Genomic DNA, 15,505 nt, shown 5'->3' with positions numbered 1-15,505 from the left:
ACAGCAAGTAATATATTAACCATCAGCCTCTCTGCCTTCCCTGTTGTGATCCTCAGGAGAGGTTGGAGTCACCAGCTCCTGTACTGGCATTGAGAACCCAAGCTGAGAGGAGTTTATTTGCAGTACCAAATATGCGCTAGGCTGAGTGAGTATCAAAAGTCACAGGGCAGGTCTACTGTGCTTTGCTGCTCTGATTTCTTCATGGGTAATTAATTTTTAGCTCATGTTCAAAACAGGTTTCTGACTGGAGTGACACAAAAGGACAGAAATAGAGATATGAGTGTACCCGTATCTATATGAAGTTGCTGCAACCTAATTCTGGCAGATATTCAAGCTACTTGAGAGAGAACTTTTGTTACCAGCTACCTCTAAGCTAGTATACCTGTGAAATTAAGGTAAGGTTTAAAAAAAGAAAATTCAAAGCCCTGTTTGCTTTGATGCTCCAGATTGCTATGGAAGCAGGATTATGAAGATGCCAACTCCTTCCAGTCCCTTGTTGGCCAGTATTTTAGAGGAAGTGCCAGTTCTTAATATAACATGGTGCTTCACTGGTCTGTACAGGTAGGTTAGAAGATAATGCAAGCAGTGCTTGAATACGAAGTCAGGGTTTGTGCCACGTATCAGAGAAGCACAGCAGATGAGTGATGAAGCGAGGAGAACAAGGGATCACGTTCTGTAGCTGCGTTGACTGAATCATGCTCGTTCCAGCACATCCTGATGTTTTGGGTGATGCAAGGGTTCGGCAGATCCTGTGAGCAGCCCTGTTTTCAGAGGTGTCGAGCTGTCCTTGGCAATGTCCACAGCCGTACCTGCGGGCTGGGGGTTCACATAGACGTATGAGTAACTTCTCCAAGGACCAAAGTAATGACTTGGTTGAAGGGGCTGATGCTCGCTGTGATGCAGGAGAAGCCACGTCCTGCACTTGGCGTGCACGGCTCTGCAGCTGCTGGCTGCGGTGACGTGCAGGGGAGGTGCTGAGCGCAGTTTTGTTCCCCTCTGTACGTGTGCAACCCCCCTAAGAGAGCAGTGTGCTGGAACAGTCAGCGGATGCGCAGTTGTCTGCGTAGGCCACTCCGGTGGAGAAAGGCACCCAGCTACGATCAGGGTTGTCTCAGCAATGCCAGTATGCTTCAGAGGGAACGTGCAGTTGCTTTTTTGTTTGATTGTATTTATTATTTTTTTAAATCAAACTGAAATGAGCTGCAGAGACAGTGACTTCATAGACTGGTTTTATTAATATTACAGTTTTGACACGAGTTTTCCTTTGTAGCTCCTGCTCAGGTCCTGCTGATAGGTTCCTTGTGGATCATGTTAAGAATATGTGGGTGTGTACAGGTGACAAAATTCCCATGTCTTCTAACCTCTTGTCACCTGAGCCTTACCACATGACCTCAGAGAGCGCAAATTGTTTATTTTCACAGCTAACTTGAAGTAGGAAGACACATAGTGCAGCTCAGCTGGTAAGTCACAGTTTCATCTTTTGTGTATAAGCCACCCCATATCAGAAATGAAATATATCCTGCAGTTCAGTCTTCTGCATCATTCCCCCTTTGGTAGGCTACTGGGTGGCTAAGAGAAGAGAAAAGGCTAAATAAAATAAATGATGGGGAAAAAGTAAGTGCAACCTTGTGGTGTATTCCAGGGAAGGCGTATAGTAATCTATTTAGCAAATATTCCTGCTCTGTATAATGGAAAGCCACATCGCTGAGAGGGTAAATGGCTCTCTTTTGAGGGTGAATATGGCTAGGAATGGATCATTTAGAGCTTCAGATACCTGCTTCCATGCTGGGACTCCCTAAGTATGGCTCTGCTGACAGAAAGGTATTCAACAGTCTAATCTGTTTGGGCCCATTGTTGGTAGCACTTCTGAATGAATGAAGTAGTGGGAAAACTATGCTTACTTTATCCAAAGTGGTCTTGCTGTGGAAACTGTTCATGGCTGGAAAATTCCTGGTCCATCCAGGTTATCCCAATTTTATGGGAAAAAAATGAAAAAAATATTTTACTTGTTTTAGTTCTCAGGTTGTAAGAGACTTGCTTCTTCAGCGCTGGCCTGTTTGTGGAATGGCTCGCAGAGAGCGGGAAGGGCTGGGTAGAGGACGTCTGCTCACTGTGTGAAACAGGGCAAGGTACACAAAGCGAGCACTATTTTTGCTAGAAGGACTGAAAGCCATAAAACCGTTATCTTGACAATGCTGCTTTCTACTAAAGTGGAGTTCAAGGACTGCTTGGAGTCCAATTTAAAACAGTTGTCTGAAAATGGCTTTCCAGACATGAACCTTTGCTTATATGCCAAGGCTCACAGGCACCATGGCTAAAAAGGAACATTGTGATAATCCTTTTTGACCTCCTGAATAACACAGATCATAAAATTTCATGCCGTAGTTTCTGTGCGTAGGCCAGAAGCTTGCGGTTGAATGTTACCTGGAATGGATTTCAGTGCTTGAACTTGACAAGTGTTGCAGGACCGAGTGAATTTCCTTGAATAAGCTGGGCCCAAGCAGGCTGAAAGTCAGCAACGTGTTGTCATCTGACCTGTGAATTTCTTAAAGTAGTTGTAATGGGGAAAAATGAGCATTGCTGTTTAGGATTCGTGTGTTTGTGGAGAAGAGAGGTAATTTTTATAAATATTATTTCCTTTAAATGTGAAAGGCTTTAGAGTAGCTAAGATGACATCCTTGCCGAGCCATTTCTTTTAGAGTGACTTATGGCTGTTTAGACAGATTTTAGCTCTTTGTATACACTATGGCTTATCAAAGTGTGCGCTGCTGTTATGGGCATGCCCAGCTTGCAGAATGCAGGAGATACCTCATCTTCATTTATTTTGGGGCCTGAGAACACTGGAATCGGGGCCTGATGCGAAACTGGTTGCTGTAATTACAAAACATAAGTAATTACCAGTCTCTTAACCTTTCCTGCCTTCAGCTGTGCTAAGGGCAATGAATGGAAAGTAATTACCATTTGGAGTATTCACGCAGTCCCCAGTTAGGCATTTAATTTTCTTCTGTGGTGACTGGGACTTCAGAAAGCATCTTTAGGCCACTCGTGGTATTCTAGGTAGGCAGGTCTTGCTTGGGGTCTGGCCCTTACTTAATGCTGTCTGTGCTTCATTTTTGCAAAGTTTTGGGGTTAGGAGTCAGACCAGTGTCAGTGATTCAGGGCTTGGAAAAGTTCCTTTCCTTAAAAAAAGGCTGGGGAAACTCCCTCTGTTGCATCGTTGTGGTTTAGAAGCACTTGAACTGCTGTCCATGTGTACGTACCTGGAAACAAAAAATTCCAGAGAGGCAAAACGTAATTGAGCATAGCAAGCGATGGTGCAGCAAAGGAAGCGAAACAAGCCGTCTAGGAGGGGGATGGCAGTGGGGTTGGCAAGCGGAGGGAGAGGGCAGGGAATTGCTCTGGGTCGGGTGGTGCATTTGCAATGAGCCAGCGCTGGAAATGGAGAGCTGGTGAAGGCCTCGTAGGTCATGCAGTCCATCTCCTCAGACGGGCTGCTGCGGACGGGGCCGTGCCAATGCTCACACACATGGCAAACCCAGTGTGTGGTGTGTCACAACAGCTGTCAGAGACCGGTCGTCATACCCAGAGTCTCTAAACATCCTGTTTATCCCTGCAAGGAGGAACACTTGATTGAAAGATAAATACCAAAAAAAAAAAAAAACCAACAACCCAACAACCAAAACTGGTGCTAGGAACAACATTTGCCCTTGGGCTAACAAACCTGAAAACAAAAGAAAATAAACAGAGGATGGAGGCAAACAGATTTCCACACAAGGCCAGATTCTAAAAGGGATTTAGGAGCTTAGCTTGTTTTGGCATGCCTGAAAAAGAAAAAGCCGTCTGGGTGCCAGGACTCTTCGGGCTCCGTGTGCGTGCGCCTGCGTCTGGGGAAGGACGGGGTGGCTGCAGCGGTGCGAGGGGGACTGGAGGAAGCTCTGTGCAGGGTCACCCCCAGGGCATAGTTTGCACATTTAAATTTTTTTTTTGAAAAATTGAACATGCCGAAAAAAAAATCTCCAAGTTGGCAGTGAGATTTTTTTTTTTTTCTTTCTTCCCCCTCTGTTTGTTTGTTGTTCATTTGTCGCTGCACGGGAGGTCTGTTTACTTTGCTCAAGAGAATGAGGGACCCAAGAGACGCAGCTCTGCATGCAAAGCTTTTATGGAGGGGCTAGGGGAAGAGAAGTGGAGGAACTTTCCAGGCCTTTATGAAACAGAGCTGCAAGAGCTTGTGGACCATTTTGTTTGCTGCTTTGCCTCATGTTGGGCCTGATGCTACTGCTTGTGCAGGCATAGTTGTGCCATGGACATCCAAGGTGGGCCTCACTGTTAAGGGCTGCTCAGGCAAACCTTGACAGGGGGAGCATGAGGAGGCCTGAGAAGCCCTTGGGCCTGGCCTTGGGGCTTGGAGCAGTCACCTAACACTACTAATCCCCCTCTGCCTGCAGGAACCTCTGGTGGGTTGCTTTCAAGCCAGATGTGCAGCTCTCTCCCACCCCCTTGCCATTAACCCTTCTGAATCAATTGGGCCTGGAGCTTGAGGTGGCTTCCCCTGTGCCATGATTGCTAGAGATTGTGTCCCAGCTGCACGAGGGGAGTGGGGATCTGTGGTACTGCTCCCTTCCTTCCAGCTGGCATCTCACAAGGCAAGGCAGTTTTGTCTAGCTGCCCTTCCTCGTGTCTTACAAGGCTAGAAACTCAAACAGCAGGGAGAAAACTAAGGGTGCTGAGTGAGGGAGGTGAATGTCTTTAGGTTAACAACCAGGCACATCCCTTGGGGTGCTTCTTTCACATGTGTTCTCGTTTCTGAGCGCTGAGAGTGACGGCATGCAGCGGGCAGCTTACTGCAGTGTGCGGTAAAAAGAAATGCGCCTGATGAAAGTGATGGATAATTCAGCTGGAACAGACTTGAGAGCGACGCGGTGTTCTGCCATTTGTAGTTTTCTTACCCTTCTTTACCCTTTTGGCTTGTAAGATGCCAGAAACCGATGGGTCTGCCTGTAACCTCAGTCTTGTTCTCAAAGCAGCTCTTTTGTAGCACTTCTTTGTTCTTTTGTACAGTGTTGGTGCAGAGCAGAAAGGAGAAACTTTGACTGGTAGGAGCTGAGTGCTTTTATCCGTTTCCTGTTGTAACCAATAAGAAAATTGCTCAACAGTCCCGGGACTTCTTTCTGTGTTGTAAAGGATCCCTTTCATACTGGGACACACCATGTTATCTTGCCAACTCTGTCTCCAAATGGAGGGAGAGCTGAGGAACCAGCTGTGACTGTAGTTGAGGAAAGAAAACAAGACCTCTTGTGCAAAGTGATTGAAGACCCCGTAAGTACTCATTCTAGAAGCAGAGGGAATGTGATTAGAGATGAGCCATTCAGAAGTACCTCCCTTTGAAATGTATGTAAGTGGGGACTGTCAGAGAAACAAAAAAGAGGGCAAGATAGAAACTGTCACAGAAGTATTTTCACTCGACACTGGGTTAGGTTGGTGTTGTGCAATTCCTTGCCACAGAACTTCAGGGCCAAGAACTTTGCTGGATGCCGACACACTCTGGCTGTTTCTGTGGATAACCGAGATATCAAAGAGCTAATGGTAATATTAAAAGAACAAGAGCTTTGGGAAGTCGTCAGTGCCACATGCGTCAAGGCATAAGCTGACTCCAGCAGATGGAGGTGGGGATAGGAAGAGACTTATTTCCTCGGGAAGCAAAATAGCCTGTGAGCTGTCTCTTGCAGGGTTTCTTTTTCTGACCTTTGGGTCAGCCTGTCATGTTGCAGAATCCCAGCCAAGATGGAGATGGGGAAGGTTGGCAAGTTTGGCAGCTGGCTCACCTATGGTACGTCAAAGTCTTGTGTTGGAGCCTGTGGGAAGGTGTAGTGCCTTCTATTGTGAACACCTATGTTTTCCTCAAAGGAGAGGTCACTTCTGTGGCTTGTGAATCAAAAGAGTCAACTTCACATCCAGACTACTCAGCTGAGCTTAGATCATTTCCTTAACCTCCCTTGCTGCCTAGGTTTACTGTTGTAGAAATTATTTAAGGGGGGTCACTTCCCCAGCACCCCTACTCTGTCTGTCTGGGAACCACTTAGGGCTCTGCAGTGAAAAGTGCCCCCTCCGTTCCCTGCATGTTTCAGCATGAGGCAGTACACAAAATATCAATAAACTGAGGCTGAGGTCTGGTTTTCTAGTTTGCTTTTTCTATCACTCTTTGAACTGTCTGGAACAAGTAGTGTCGGGGCTTTGAACACCTTAGCTGTGGAGCCGTGTGGTTCAGTAACAGCTCCTCAATAGCCAAGCTGTTTATTTTTATTGCATTTTCTTTGCACTGCTTTTAATAGCTATAAACAACCTCTGCGCAGGGTGTATCTTGAAACTCGCAACCAGCTGGGTGAGGGGCCTTCGTATCGATTTCAGGCCTGCGGAGAGGAGAGCATAACAGGTCCCTGACTGCTCCAGCCACTTCCTGCCTGCCAAGGAATGCTGGAAGCAGAGGTCATTATTGCACAAGTAATTAAAGGTTCATCAGCCCTACCTCTCTGATTGCTTAAGGCCATTGTAGTAAGGGACAAATACTCCTGCTTGCCCACTGTTATTTGTTTTCTGCTTGCTCTGTTTTTCTTGGCTTGAGAAGAGGAATTATGAAGACTCTTGAGTAGGATCTGGGAGTGCTGCGGTCTAATGCGTTTGGCTGTGGCCCTGGGCACGTTGTGGAATACGCTAGTACTGAGAAGTGTCATGTCTTCAGGGCCCTCGCTCTTCCTGCTTCTTCCCCAAACGCACACGTGAGAGAAGAGCTTTGATGGTGCTCAAAAAGCAGGTACAGGTTGCCCAGGTCCTGGCCCCCAGGGTGGATGAAGAAGCCAGGCTTGGGAATGGCTTTAGAGCGGGGCATCTGGGTGGCCAAAATGTCTTCTGCCCTCACATTAGCAGGATTGTAGTGTAACTGAGTTGGACTCAAAAAAAAAAAAAAAAAAAAAAAAAAAAAAAAAAAAGTGAGATTGGCTTGTAAAGGGAGAGTTTCCTATGGATTTTTGTAGAGCTTCTTTTCTTTTTCTGTGGCTTGAACTCTGAGGTTCAGATTTTTGTATATTTTCTCTTCACTACAGACAAAAAATTACTTTGTCTTTTAAATAGATGCTGAGATTCGCATATGGGCATGGGCCTCTTAAAAAAAAAAAAAAAGTACCAAATATTGTGAGTCTTTGACAGAATCACAAGAGCAGGGCAGACTGAGCCACCCTTCAACCATCTGTCCCTTGAGATCTGGAGAGTCTTTTCTTCTCTGGGGAGGACAGCCCACAGGCACAAGAAGTCATGTTGCTGCCCTCCAGCTTTTCTTCCTGTGGATCGATGATCACCAGCACCACCAAAGAAGCGAGCAGCCCCCATTGCTCTGACTGTCCTTGTGCCTGGGGATCAGCAGAAGAAAGAGCTGAGGAACGAGAAGGAGAAGAGGGCAGGCTTTCAGGCACCTTGGTCTGATAACATTGTGAGTCTGGGATTATGGCTGGCACAGGATGGGCATTTCACTCCCTCCTGGGAGCATAAAAGGGGGCTGAGCTTGGGCTGCGCTTGCTGCCTGCACCCCTAAAGCCTCCTTGTTGCTGCAGGCTGCCCCAGAGAGCCTGCAGGGGCTTGGCTGTAGCTCAGGAACAGCTTGAAGGGCACATGTTGGGTAGGCAGATGGAGCGGGTGATGGAGATGATCTGCTGAAGAAGAGGAAGTGCGGAGTGAGAAGGGGAATGACAAAAGGGCAGCCGTGTGGGCAACCCAGTGGGAGCGGAGGAGGGCAATAACTCATCTCAAGAGGAGCGAGAGGCCAGCAGCAAAACTGCCTGGAATAGCTGGCTGAGGCAGAAGAGGGCTGGTGGAATGATGAGGTCTGGCAGACCTGAGGTTATTCTCCATGAGTGTCTGCGGAGGAGTCGAACAGCTTCTCCGTCAGCCTGTGAGGGCTGCTAATACGCAGCCCCCGTGCCGGTCGCAGCCCGGGATGCTCCAAGGTATCGCTCTCCCCGCCGCAGAGCAGAGGGGCGTCTCCAGAGGTCCCAGGGGCACCGCGTCCCAACACGTGAACGCGGCCCCCGACGCAGCAGCCTTACAACAGACACTGCGTAATGGCCTGTTTTGCATTTGTATTTCATTTGCCTCCCATATGGGATCAGTTTTTCCCTTTTCTTTATTTTTTTTAATAGCGTTTTTCCTAGTCATAATAATCAGCGTTTCCCTGCCCCCCCTTCGTTTTACACAGCTGGCTTTGATTGGTTTCAGTCCTGCAGATGCTCCTTCGGACTGAGAAGAAGGGGCAAAGGTTCCCTTCCTTTTCAGCGCGAGGCAGACGGCCTTGCCGGAGGGATGGGGGAGGCCCCCATGCTCCTGGACCGGTCAGCTCTTCGCTGTGGCCCCAGCCGGCCTCTTGTGCATCTGGTGAGGTTTGCCAAATTGCGAGATAATTTCTCTGCCGAAGGCCTGGAGAAGATCACAAGTCGCTGATGGCGTGCATGCCCCTGTGCTGCTCGAAAACAACCCTTCTGGTAAGCGAGAGGGGCAGGATCCCCAAACGCCTCGTGCTCGCAGGCTGTGGATACAAAGGGCCAGAGTGCATCTGTGAGCTGGTCTGGCGAAGAGACCTCGGAGCGCGCTGGGACTGACTCAGATTTCTGTGTCTGTGTGCCATCAGGCTTACGGCAACTGCAGCCCCACGTGGCTGACTGTGCAAGGTACGTGGTAATCCACGCAGGGCACGCTTAACCTGTGCAACCCCGTGCAGCACACCACCAGGCTTTTTCCCTCTTGGCAAGTGCGCAAGCAGAAAGCGCCCTGAGTGCACGAATCGGCATGGGAAAAGAATTGGAGGACGGACAGGCAGCCTTTGCTGATTTTTAGGGTGTGAGTCAAGCATAAATTGCATGGCAGAAAGAAGAAACTTCCCTCAGAGGCCACCTAACGCACAGTTGCCCAGTGTGGGGTTTCTAGCAACTTCCTTCAAAGCAGCTTGTGCTGGTCACTGTCGGAGACGGACAGCTCAGGCGCTGGTTGCTCGGCCGCTGTGTTATGGCTATTCCTGCATTCCAGGCACCATCCAAGAGAATGAGACATAGCATTGCACAAGACTGAAAGAAAGTAAATGTTTACAGGCACAACGCACATTTCAGCTTGTTACATGTTCCTGAGCAGTGAAAGAAATGAAACAATAATTAAAACAGGTCCCAAGTCTCAGTGTGTATCTTGGCTCGCGGCGTAGTCCTCTTGGAGCGCTGCCTCTGCCTCTCTCTGATCCCAGCCTGAGCAGTACCACTGGGCCCTAGCATCCAGGTCAAGGTCTTTCCAGTTACTCCAAGTATTACTCCAAGTACGTTGGCTTTCTGAGAACTGCAAAAGGTTTTAGGTGAGGTGGCTTTATGGCTTGTAGGAGATTGGGGTGCTTTCACCTTTGACAGGAGCAGGAAACGCCTGCCTTGGGTACCCGAGGTGTCAGTGCGAGGAAAATTACGGATGGATTTATTACCGTGGGAGGGGGGTAGAGAAACTAGAAGAGCAGAACGGGAGAGAAGTGGGCCCTTTTAAATAGTTTATTTCCTGAATTATCACTTTTTAATGGCCTAGTTTGGCTCTTTGTGCCTTCAGCAGAGCTCTGAGTGTGATGGAGCAGATGTGGTGACGGGCTGTATCGGCACACCTGACAGCTGTGCTGGGAGGCAAGCGTGAGCAGCGGCCTCTGCTCTCCTGCTCTGAGCACGACATCGGTCCCGGCACGGCTCGGAGGCTGGGATGTCTCCCCGTGGTGAGTCAGCAGGGCGGAGGAGAGAAGAGGGCCTCTGCTCTGCCCCCTGTTTTTCCAAGGAGAGCAGTAAAGGGCTGTGGAGGTTTAGCTGTGCATGGAGTACTCCTTTCTTCATCCTTTCTGCTTGGCACGAGGAAATAGGGAGAGAGCAGAGAGGTGACTGAAGCACCCCCAGCAAATGCTGTATGGGTGATGGTCCCCGTGTATCCCTACCTCCGCCCAGGCTGTGAAGCCTGCAGCTTTGCCTCGGCCTTCACACGGAGAGGAGAACTTGGGTCATCCTGAAGGTTAGCTCTTGGCGAGGAAAAAGGCCTCTTTAGTAATGATCAGCCCACTGTGCACGTGGCACAGGAAGACAGACCTCCGTGCATGCATTACTCTGGTCTGAGATGTAAGCTTGGTATCCGCTTATGAGCAATAACCTGAGCTGCTGACTCACTCCCATCACTTTGCTTGGTTCTCTCGGCTGAGCAGTGAGCTGGCCAGATATTATTCATTCTACTTGAAATAATAACCGAGAAAGTGTCTCTTGAAGGTACAAATGGCTAGGCTTCCTGTAAGGAGCGGGGCGAAGTCCAAAAAGCACACAGTAAGTCATGCGGCAGACCGTCTCCAGGAGCACGCCTACACCACTAGCGAGTGCCCATATATCAGGCAGGGCAAGTGGCCACGGTCATTGCTGAGTCTGCAAATGGGCTGGATTTGTTCTTCAGCTTGTAAAATAAAGGGTAATTTTAAGAGGCAACAGCTACATGGCCTCTTGTCTTATGTGACCAAGTTATTTAAAGTTCTTGTTATGGAGAAATGCTGACTTGTCTATAAGGCAAGTTGCAACCTGCTTTATGCAGTGTTCCCTTACAACTCTCCGCTAACCTTGAATAAGCACAGATTGTTGTAGGGTGTGTAGGGAGCCTAGCATGGGAATTAAGGTCCCAAGCCTCAGTCCTCTTACTGGTATTGGGATGTTGTGCTGTCTTCCTTCTTCCACTGGAGCTTCTGTGGATATAGTGCAGAGCAAAACAGAGGGGCGTGATGACATTTTTCTAAGAGCTATCAAAAATCTTCCTGTGAAGATTATCTGCTTTGGTCATACTGGGGTAGTAAAGGCTTGTGTTTGTAGAGAGGAAGAGCCAGTTTTTCAGAAGTCTGGTATTTTACAGATTGCTTGACACAAAAGCCATAATTCTGGGATTTGGGTTCCCTTGTTAAGTCCTCATGCTTTCAAATTCTTGGAGCTAATTTTCATTGACAATAGGAACATTCCTTGAAAAATGCTGATGTAATGAAGTACGTGCTACTTGAGATTAAAAGATTTATTCAGTGACTCCTTTTTGAAACTTTTGCGAAGTGTCTTAGCATTTTTATGTTTCTCCAACTGCCAACAAAATCACATTGCACCACACGGTTTGCAACATTAGTCAGATTTTGACACCGGCTCACGCAAGAGGCAGTTTTCACAGTCAGGAATCATAAAATGTTAAAGAAATTGCCATTATTTGAAAACTAGACACAGTTCAGTGAAGCAGATGGACTTGCTAACAGTGACTTAGGAGGTCTGTAGCACAGCTGTGTTGACACGGATTATAGACAATCAAAATTGTATATAAAGTGCATGCCATAGTTTTAGTCTTAAGCATATTGCTAACATTTAATGAAGTATGTAACCTTATATGGTTTATGTATTTTTGTACTGTAGCTGCAAGTTATGCTAAGGCCTTGGCTAAACCTTCCCAGAAATCTCGATTGCTATTTGTAATGCAGGAGCACAGACCTAGAGTGCCAATAAGCCTTTGATTGAATCTTGATTAATGTAAATACGTTAAGCCTGTAGGTGCCATTCCAGTCTAGGAAGCTTCTTACAGCTTTTAACCATGTCCGCATCAGAGTTCGAGTCCCTTTGCTTCAGATAATTTCCAAAGAGCAACTGAAGAATGTTTGGGCTTGTTTGTGAGGGATCAGGGTTAGAGACATTTCCTGAAGCCCCTAGCTGGCTTGTTTGCAACACCATCCCAATAAAAATTAAGCCCTCAGACAGAAGGAAAGAAGAAAACAGAATTCTGATATGTTTCACAACTGTCCCCTCTGATCCCAGGAGAAAGGTTGGGTAAGAAACGCTGTGATCTTTCTTACATCTCTGTCTGTCTTCAAAGTTTTCAGCTCATTCCGTTGTACTGGTTGGGGCTCTTGGGTTAGGTGAACAAGTTGCCTAATTGTTTCAGCTCATTGCTTTAACTAATTGGTTCCTTGTCTAGCCAAGCAAGAGAGGGCATGCAGCAGCAGAGCGTGCGGCCAAGCAGAAAATGGGATGTTCTGCAGGAAGGAAGGCATCACAAAGTGTGGTACGTGTCGTTGGGATCTGGAGGGGTGGGACAGGTCAAAGCACCGTTCCTGTCCTGACTCTTCTGCTGCCTGGGAGTGTCTGGTGCCTTTGTACCTGTTCTGCTGTAGACAAGCGAATGTGCTGAACATCCATAATGACATCCGTGTGGAATGGGACGAGGCTCTCCAGCACAGCAGCTGCCTTCTTTCAGAGTAAATCTGTCTGGCTATAACCACCCTGCTCTACGTCACTGCCAGCTCAGGCCAGGAATTCTGCCACAGGGAAAATTGTAACTGCAGTGGCACGTGGTGAGAAAGGATGAGTAATGAAAGGAAACAGCTCACGGCTTTTGTCCTTCCTGCTACGGTAATGTCCTGCAGTGTCTTCTCCTTGGAGAAGGCTTCTTCAGAGTGTGCCTGCAAGATAGGTTGCTTATATCCCCTCCCATTGCTTTTCTGTCTAGACTACAAATAACCGTAGGCTGGTGTTGTGACTGCTAAGAGTCTGCAATAACTGACCATGAAGGGAAAGGATTAAATTTGTCATTTCCTGAATTTTCCTGAGGACATCTCCATCTAGTATCTTGGAGGGCGTTAGCAGCAAAGAGCTTCTTTCCAACCCACTCAAGCTTGCCCTTCTCCGATGCAATTCATGTCCTTCCTTGGTGAGCATCACCAGAACATTGCATTTCCCCCTTGTGCCTGGGGCAGCTGTATGTGAATACTGTGGCTGGTATGTCCTTGGTTTGGGTGTCTTTACACAGCCACAACACAGGAAAGGGGCTGATATTCTGCTGCGTGTTTCAGGCTGGCAGGCACTTGGCTTCTGCTACAGGTCTGCTTTCAGTGGACCTCTTGGCCTCCTTGCCCAAACCCTACACACGCAGGTGCTTTCCAAAGGTTCATGTTGTTGGGCAGATGTCTGATCTTTCCCACCTCCCTCATGCTCCAGGTAGTGTTTCTGTGGCCCCTGGCTTAGTGTTTTCTTTGCTTTTCTGCCTCCACGCCTTTCTGTATGGCCTATTTTTTATTTTCTACCATGTCTGCAGTGTCTGAGCCCTGTCCACGTGCCACAAAGCTTGTTCTGGGCTGGCTAAGTGCTTTACCAGGGTGCTTTTCTCTGGCTGCTCCAGCTGCCCCTTGTACTCAGGACCCTTTTCAGAAGCTCAAGCCCTACAGGCTGGGTGTCTTAGCCGTGATTCAGTCTCAAAGGATGCTGTGCTTTCACATCAAGTACTAGCAGCTTTGTATTCTGGGGGGGAAATGCAATTTCTAGAGGGCAGATATTTTTGTGCAGAATATGTTACTTGCCAGGTAGCTGTACCGAGTAGCCTGAGGTTACTAGAGGATTTAAAAGCACTTCAGAAATAGCTGTGGGGAGGTTACCTTTCTTCTTCCTTGGCAAGGCTCTGAAGAGAGACTTTTTTTATTAGACAAGTTGATATAACTGGATTAAAGAGGCCATAGAACAGACCCTGACATCCTCTTGATTTGCATGAATGGCCAGATACTTTGGAAAGCCCTGTGCAGACCTCTGTTTTTCCAGAAGCATTTAAAAATTTCTTTGCTCCAATCTTCATTTCATTTATCCTGATTTTTTTTTTCAACCCTCCTATCACGTCGTTCAGTGTCACTTGGAGCCCAGGAGCCTGGGAGAGTCTGTTTTTGCTGCTTGTCTTGTCAAGAATTCCAGACCAGTCCTGTGCAACATAAACCTCCCTATTTATAATGGGACCTCTCCAAGGTACGGTTTCCTATCGTCATTTGGCCTAAGTGGGTCACTGTTACACCTACTGCTATAACATTGCTGCAAAACACTTGTAGGCTAATGCCATTACTGGGTGATGACATTTCTCTGGCTGTCCAAATATTTCCTCTGACTTGTATTTTCTGTAACATCATTTTTCTCCTGTTTTCTATGGCTTACTGTACATTTCTTTGGTTTCTTTTTCCGTTTTCTCCAACTATTCTTGCAACAGATGCAAAAAAAAAAAAAAAAAAAAGGGCACAACTGTCAAGTATTATTGTAGAGACTCGCTGTGACTACGTAACCATTGTGCTGCAGACATGATGGTTCTCTTCACTTTTCTTTGCAAAAGAAGACTATTTAATCAAAGAAGAAATCTTATTAGAAAAAAAAAATCCTGTCAGCCTTTAAAACATGCAGAGCCTTGAATTGTGGTTCCCATAAAATTGCACGTCTTCAGCCAGAGTTAAGAGGTGAATTATTGCCTTAAGTGGCAGATGAAGTGAAACGAGGAACGTTGTCTCCCTGTAACGTGCGTGCTCAGGGGGTTACCAGTGATGTCATATACATGGCCCTGTCCTCGTGGACTGGCTCTTTATTTTTAATTAGAATATTATATCCTAATCTCACTAAAACAATCCAGGCAGTGCGTTATGATGTAATTACCGTATCTTTCCCTTGGCTGCAGTTGCTGGAGCTCTGGCGCTGTGCATTGCAGGACCACCTGGATTGTTTTACCCTCTCTGGGTTATGCCTTGCTGGTTGATCTGCTGACTTCTCGTGGAGATCCAGCTCGTTGTGGCGCCTGCGGAGGTTGATGTGTGCATTTTTTCATATTGATGCTGCTGCAGGCATGTCTTTTTTTTTTTTTTTTGAGGAAAAAAAGCACATGTACCAACAGCCTTAGACTATAGGAAAGCTGGGCTGCTGCAGCTGGCAAGGTGGCTTATCATAGGTGGGCTAAAATCCTCGCAGAGCTAGCTCTGTGCCTCAGCTCTGCCAAAAGTGGCAAAGTACAGGACAAGCAACGGTGTCTTAGATGCCCTCGTGTGTGTAGCCCTGCAGCTTGTACCAGGCATCCTTAAAGAGCAGTCATCTCTGGATCAGCTCAATTAACATCCTGTCTCGTCTCCTCTCATTCCTTCATCTGCACCCCTAGAACGGTAACACAAAAATTAGCAGTGCTGGTCAAGTGAATTGTCCTGCACGTGATCTGTTCTTTGCCTTTTCTTCCCCATTCAACGTAACTTGAGAATTTGATCCGGTCTCCTCTGTGGCCTATAAAATCATAATAAGAGCTTTAGTGACGCCTCTATAATTAAAGTTGAATTGAATTTTGCTCTTCAAGCATGACTTAAACATTTATTACTTGTGAAAAATTATACCATATCCTCCCCAACTTACGCCAAGCATTCTTTGAGTACCAAATGATATTTCTATGAGATTTCTGCTGTTGTATTTGCAAGTAGGAAATAACAAAGGATCCACTAGACCATCTATGCATGAAGGGACAAATTTTAAAAACCGTTTGCCTTAAGCTGCTACAAAAATGCATCTTTAGACCTCTTACTGTGGCATCCGTCCACTGTTTACTTGCTGAAAATAATGAAAAATACTGACATGGAAAGAAGAGAGAAGGTCCTTCTCCCTGAAAATTTCTCTTC

This window comes from Aythya marila (genome assembly GCF_965140915.1).
Source record: "Aythya marila genome assembly, chromosome: 5".
NCBI lineage: Eukaryota > Metazoa > Chordata > Aves > Anseriformes > Anatidae > Aythya > Aythya marila.
This window is presented reverse-complemented; position numbering follows the sequence as displayed.